Here is a 6,420-nt window from a genome sequence, read left to right on the forward strand (position 1 = left end):
CATAATGAAATGGCAAGTAACATGTATAATTATATTTCTCTTAACATTCTTATTTCATTCATGACTATTTTAATTATCTCTCCCCGTGCTCTCTGACATGTGTTGTAAAAGAACACCAAACACGAATGTGTTTATGTCTATGTGTTCAACACTTCCTCCTACAATCAAAACACTAACGTGTTAAAAATTCAACATTCCAAGACCTCGTAACACACCCTAACTTCAACTCTAAAGCCTGGGGTACTATTCTGAAAGTGGCTAACTCTGAAGTGTAGCGTCAGAGAGCCTAACTACATTCATTCAACCTTTAACACATATTCATCGTAATTTAGTCTTTTTACAGTCACACGAATAAAAAAAATTTTTTAACATTACTTTCACTTTTACCATATCACGGTATTTCTTAACATTTGAAATAACAGTTCACATTGTATATAAGAACATATTAACATGCCGTTAATTTTATGCATTTGACAACATACATTAGTAGTACATTATTAACTTGTATTCTTTTCAAAGCAAGTGCCAATTCTTTCTGCATTGAAATGCTACATTTCAAAAAGTCTTTCAGGCTAAAACTTCTTTCTTGCCAGAATGTTTTAAATAAAATTTATACAATACTTTTACAATATTTAAGTATTTACACATTGCTATTATACATCAACTTTAGTTTTACACGCGAGTAATTGAAAAACATAATACCAAAATCGGTAACAACTCATTTCTCGCCCTTTTGGCGATAAAGGTAGACCTCGCATGAGGTAAAACTTCTTGAAATCTGCCACTTGCAGTAAGAATGAAAGATTAACTTAAGTAACATAAAATTTTACTTATCTTTGTGATATTCGGAGATTCCTTTCTGAGCCCAGTCTTGGAAAGTAGCGTAGATTATTGTTTGATTTATCCTACTTCGTGTGCGGGCTCGCCCTTCAGTGCCTTCCTCTAGAAGCTTTCTTATTTTTCCAGTTCGGTCACCCTTGAATACCTTCTTTTTCGCCTCTGCCTGTGGTCTTGGCCGTTTGATGGCAGCTGGTCTAGGCGGAACCGGGAAACTTCTTTCGTGTTCTTGCTTGGACCTCGTTGCTGGCCGTTCAAATTTTCCTTGTAACTTTTCCTCCGCCGCTGGTGGCCCTTCCGCAGTTCGGCGACATTAGCTGCGGAGAGTCCTGTCGGATGAGTAGATCTTCCGTTTTAGAGCCGGGTTATAGTTGCCGTCATTTCTCCTGGCTCTCTTTGCATACGTCGTCCTTCTCCCTTCTTCATTCTGGGGGTGTTCGTGAGCTCTCTTTTCTGGACGGTGGAACGGCTTCTTTTTCTTGTTACCTTCAATTTTCTCGCGGGGAAACTTTCTTTTCACTTGCTCCTGCCTCTTAATGGCTTGCCCTTGTACTTGTCGTTGTTCCACCTCTGGAACTTGTGCCTGCGGTGTCTGCCGTGCCGGATCCTGCAAAATATCTTTGAAAATTTGCATTTTATTACGATCATAGTAGGGTTTGATTTGATCCATGTTTGCGGAGCAGGTTTCACCATTTATGGCTTTTAACACTACTACAGCGTGAGTTATTTTTTCTATGACATATGGTCCTTCAAATCGTGGAAAAAATTTGGCAGTTTTATCTTCTGGTGCTGAAGAAAGTGAATGCTTAATTTTTAATACTTCATCCCCTACTTTATAAGTTACTCCCCGTCGTTTCAAGTCATAATATAGTTTTTGTTTTCTCTGTGCTACTTCAGTATTCTTTTTTGCTTCTTTAATTAGTTTTTCTATATCACCCATTTTAAATTCTGGGGCTCTTTGTTGCACATAAAATAATTTATCTAACGGCGTTATAATCTTTCTGCCTAAAAATAACTCAGCAGGAGTTTTGCCCGTTGTATCATGTTTTGCGGTCCTAAGGGCGAAAGCAAATTCATTGACATAGTTATCCCAGCTTTTATGAAAATTTTTAACATAACTACGGATAATTTTCACTATATTTCTATTGACCCGTTCCGCTATATTTGATTGCGGCCGATACGGGACCATTTTTAAATGACGTATGCCCAGTTTTTGGCACATGTCTTCAAATATATTACTTACAAATTGAGGACCATTATCCGATATAACTTTTAGTGGCGCCCCGTATTTTAAAATATATTTATTTAAAATAGAATCGGTAACTAATTTCGCGGAGGCTCGTTTTAAGGGAACAATTTCGGTCCATTTACTAAAATGATCAACTATAACAAGGAGATAGCGACTTTTGTTTAACTGACTTTTTGGGAAAGGGCCCAATAAATCGATGCCAATTATTTCATTTGGAAATTCGGATTTAATACTATTTAGAAACCCGGCCGGGCGGAAATTAATATAATTAACTGCTTGACATGTTGGGCAAGACTGGACATACGCCCTTGTTAACTTTTGCAGTTCAGGAAAATAGACTGCCTCGCGTACGCGTTGGATAGTTTTTCGAATACCAGCATGAGAAGCTAAAGGGCTGTCATGGAGCTCCTGCAGGATATTTAATCTAAGACTAGCTGGGATAACAGGTCGAAATTCGTTGTTGGAATTCGTAGTTTTTGTATAAAATAATAGACCATCTATTAGTTCGTAATGGGCCGCCCTATTTCTTATCGCCACAATATCTTGGTGGCTAAAATTTTCAGGATCCTTTAAATACTCATAAATGCTTCCAAACTCAGGATCCTTACCCAGTTCGGTTATTACAGTTTCTCGGGAATTTATTGTACATGCTGTGAGCATTGCCACCTTTACGGTATTACCTTCTTCATCTATTTTAATTCTGGATAGGGCATCTGCTACGATATTTTCCTTTCCGGGGGTATGCTTGATTACCAGATTATATTCTTGCAGCTTGAGTGCCCATCTTATTAACCTTGGGGATAAGTTTTTCCCTGAGTACAATCTAGTTACCGCCGCATGATCAGAGTACACTGTTATTGGCGCCTTTCCAAAATAGACTCGGAACTTTTGCACTGCTAACAGAACTGCAAGTGCCTCTCTCTCGGTCGCGGAATAGTTTCTTTGTGTTTGATTTAAAGTTCGGCTAAAAAATGCCACTGGCTGCTGATTTTGCGAAAGTACCGCTCCTACCGCATAATCCGAAGCATCCGCTGAAATTTCTAAATTCTCATCCTTTTCAGGAAATTTCAACACAGGGGCTTGCGTTAATGCTTGTTTTAATTTTTCGAAAGCACTATTGGCTTCGGCCGTCCACGAGAATCTTGCCTTTTTCCTTTTTAATTTTAACAATGGTTCAGCAATAGCTGCAAAATTTTTTATAAAGGAACTATAATATGAACAAAGTCCTAGAAAAGAAGAGAGCTTCTTCGCCGTGTTTGGAGTCGGATACTTTTGTACAGCAATTATTTTTGATTCGTCTGTCTCAATTCCTTTCTGAGATATTTTGTAACCTAAATATTTTAATTCAGGGGCAGCAAATTTGCACTTTTCGACATTAACTTTTAGATCGGCCTCATTTAATAAAGAAAACACCTGTCTTAAATCCTGTACATGTTGGTCGAGATTATCACTAGTAATAATGATATCGTCTAAATAGATAAATGTGGACTTTCCAAGAACAGGTTTTAACACAATGTCCATACATCGCTGAAATGTTGCCGGCGCCCCTGAAAGGCCAAACGGCATTCGCAAAAATGCATAAGTGCCAGACTTGGTTATAAAAGCAGTCTTAGGCACGTCCTCAGGCCTAACCCCTATTTGAAAATAACCAGTCGTTAAGTCTAAAGTCGTCATATATTTGGTGGATGTTATGTTCCTTAGAATTTCTTCAATAATAGGTAACGGATTTACCGGATATTTAGTTATGGAGTTTAATTTACGGTAATCAATTGCGAATCTCCACCTTTTTGGATGTGTCAAAGGATAGTCATTATTTTTCTTACATAAAACCACCGGGCTAGCATAACTACTTGAGATGGGCGTTATGATCTTTTTACGTAGCATATCGGTGATATGCCATTCTATAATTTTTTCCTTATTCTTAACATACCGGTATGCTTTGTGGCGAACTGGCATTGAATCTCCGGTGTCAATACTATGGTTTGTAACCTGAGTAAATCCTGGAATATCACTAAATAAAGAAGCAAATTCACTTACCACTTGTCGGATTCTTCGTTGCTCGTCATTAGGCAGGTGGTCAAGATTTAACATCGGCGGTTCAGCCTTTTCTGCACGAACTGGTTTCATTGTCAGCTTAAGGGACGCTTCGTTAAAATCCAGCGTTGCTTCTGCCTCTGAAAGAAAATCTATTCCTAAAATAATATGTGCTTGCAGATTCTTTACTATGAGAAACATCACCTTTACTTGTTCGTCCTTGATACGGACATACAGCGGTAATTTACCTATACAATCATGGAAAAAATTTGGCAGTTTTATCTTCTGGTGCTGAAGAAAGTTAATGCTTAATTTTTAATACTTCATTCCCTACTTTATAAGTTACTCCCCGTCGTTTCAAGTCATAATATAGTTTTTGTTTTCTCTGTGCTACTTCAGTATTCTTTTTTGCTTCTTTAATTAGTTTTTCTATATCACCCATTTTATCACCCATTTTCTATATCACCCATTTTATTTTTAATATTATCACCGCCGCTAACACTGTCGTATTATCCGAATTATATATGCGGTATTTCCGAAAATACTTCCTAAAAAAATCTTCTGCCACACAGGAACACTGCGCGCCTGTATCCAGGAGTGCGGTGGCTGAGATATTATTCACAAACACTTCAATCTTCGGAAGAGTCAAATTTTTCACCATTACTGTATTTAACTTGAAGGAAGAGGGGTTTTCGTGGCCTTCGGATTTCCGCACCCTTCCGTCAGCAGAACTCCGTTTTAGTTTAAATTATTTTTCATTTCCGTGCTTTCCTTCTTTTTCCACTGGCCTTGAGACTTTTTTCCTGGATTGCTATTGAACTGTCGACGTTCGCCGGCTGTTTTTGAATGCTCGGGTTTCCTTGCCCACTGATTCGTTTTGCTTCCGTAGCCGTGTGTTTGAGTTTGCTGTAGTCTTGGCGCACCAAATTGGTTTCGCTGTTGATATTGGCGTCTTCTTTCAATGTCCGCCGTTCTTCTACTTTCAAACTGAATTGCTAGCTCAAATAACTTTTCCAGTGTAGTCGGATTTCTTAATTCAATAAAGTCTTGCACTTGGGGAGTAACCTCGGCAAAATCACTTGAATTATCTCAGGATCCGGACGGTTTCCATACAAGAGTTTGAAGACGTGAATTTTTCTTAAAATAAAGCTTGAGAGATTTTCGATTCTTTGTTGATATATGCTGAAAAGTTCCGTTTCTAATTTCGCACGATCCCTTACGACAGGGAAGGCTTTTAGTAGGGCAGTCTTGAAATTTTCGTAAGTATAGGTGGGACTTCCTGCTTGACCCAAGAGACTTCTGCCTATACATTTGAACCAATTAAGCGCTTGGCCTCTCAAAGCGCTGGTAGCTAAGGTAACTTTCTGAAATTCGTGCACGGGGTAGAGCATGAAGTGGTCATCCAATTTTTTCAAAAAACTGGTTACCGGTGAGTTTCCATTAAATGTTGCTTCTGGTTTCATCGAAGCGCGCATGGTCTGGACGATGTAACCAAATCCTTCCAGGGCGGCAGCTGGCATTTCTGGATTCTGAGCCGCTTCTGCAGGCAGCACAGGTTCTTCTTGAAACTCGGCCATGGTTATTCTTCTTCGTTGGGCGCCACTATCAGGTTCAATGTTCCGTCTTACTTTCTTCGGGAACATGCAAGGACCTGACTCGGAACAGAGAGCTTACTAAAGCTATGTTCAATAACTGTGGGAAGTAGACAGGATACACAAGAAGGGTATACAAAACCCTTTATTTTTCTCTATTTACAATAACTTCCGTACTTCGGAATACAAAGACCCACTACTTGTGGTCTAAACGTAAAAATATAAAAATAGAACTAAACTCTAATTTAACTTCCCTGTTTATGAATTCAATTGAAAAATAATAAACGTGGAAGATTGGCCTTATATTAACAGGAAGCCGTATGTAGTACAGAGAACTGTTAACACTACAATACGTTTAAAGTTATCAAGAGGATTAAACCTCTGGCCTGGAAGGCAACCAGCAACTGAGTAAAACTTCTAAGGTAAGCGGCCTGCTTCGACTAACTGCTTCCTCTCTCTCGCTTGGCAAAACGCCACAACTTAAATACTTGGCGTTCGCCAGACAAACTTTGCATAAATACATTAACGCTTATAATTCTGGCCGGAAGTAGAAAATAAGAAGTGATAGTAAAGATTTAAAATAAAATAAAAGTTAGTAAAACTTAAGATCCTTACAACGCCACCTATACAACTTCGTAAATGTGCTAAACAGTTCAGTTGTTGTCAGAGTACTGCTATATGAGGTTGTCATTGCATTATGTCAGAGTT

This window comes from Stegodyphus dumicola, chromosome 5 (assembly GCF_044657685.1).
Source record: "Stegodyphus dumicola isolate Sdum_Otavi_A_Nest chromosome 5, ASM4465768v1".
Classification (NCBI taxonomy): Eukaryota; Metazoa; Arthropoda; class Arachnida; order Araneae; family Eresidae; genus Stegodyphus; species Stegodyphus dumicola.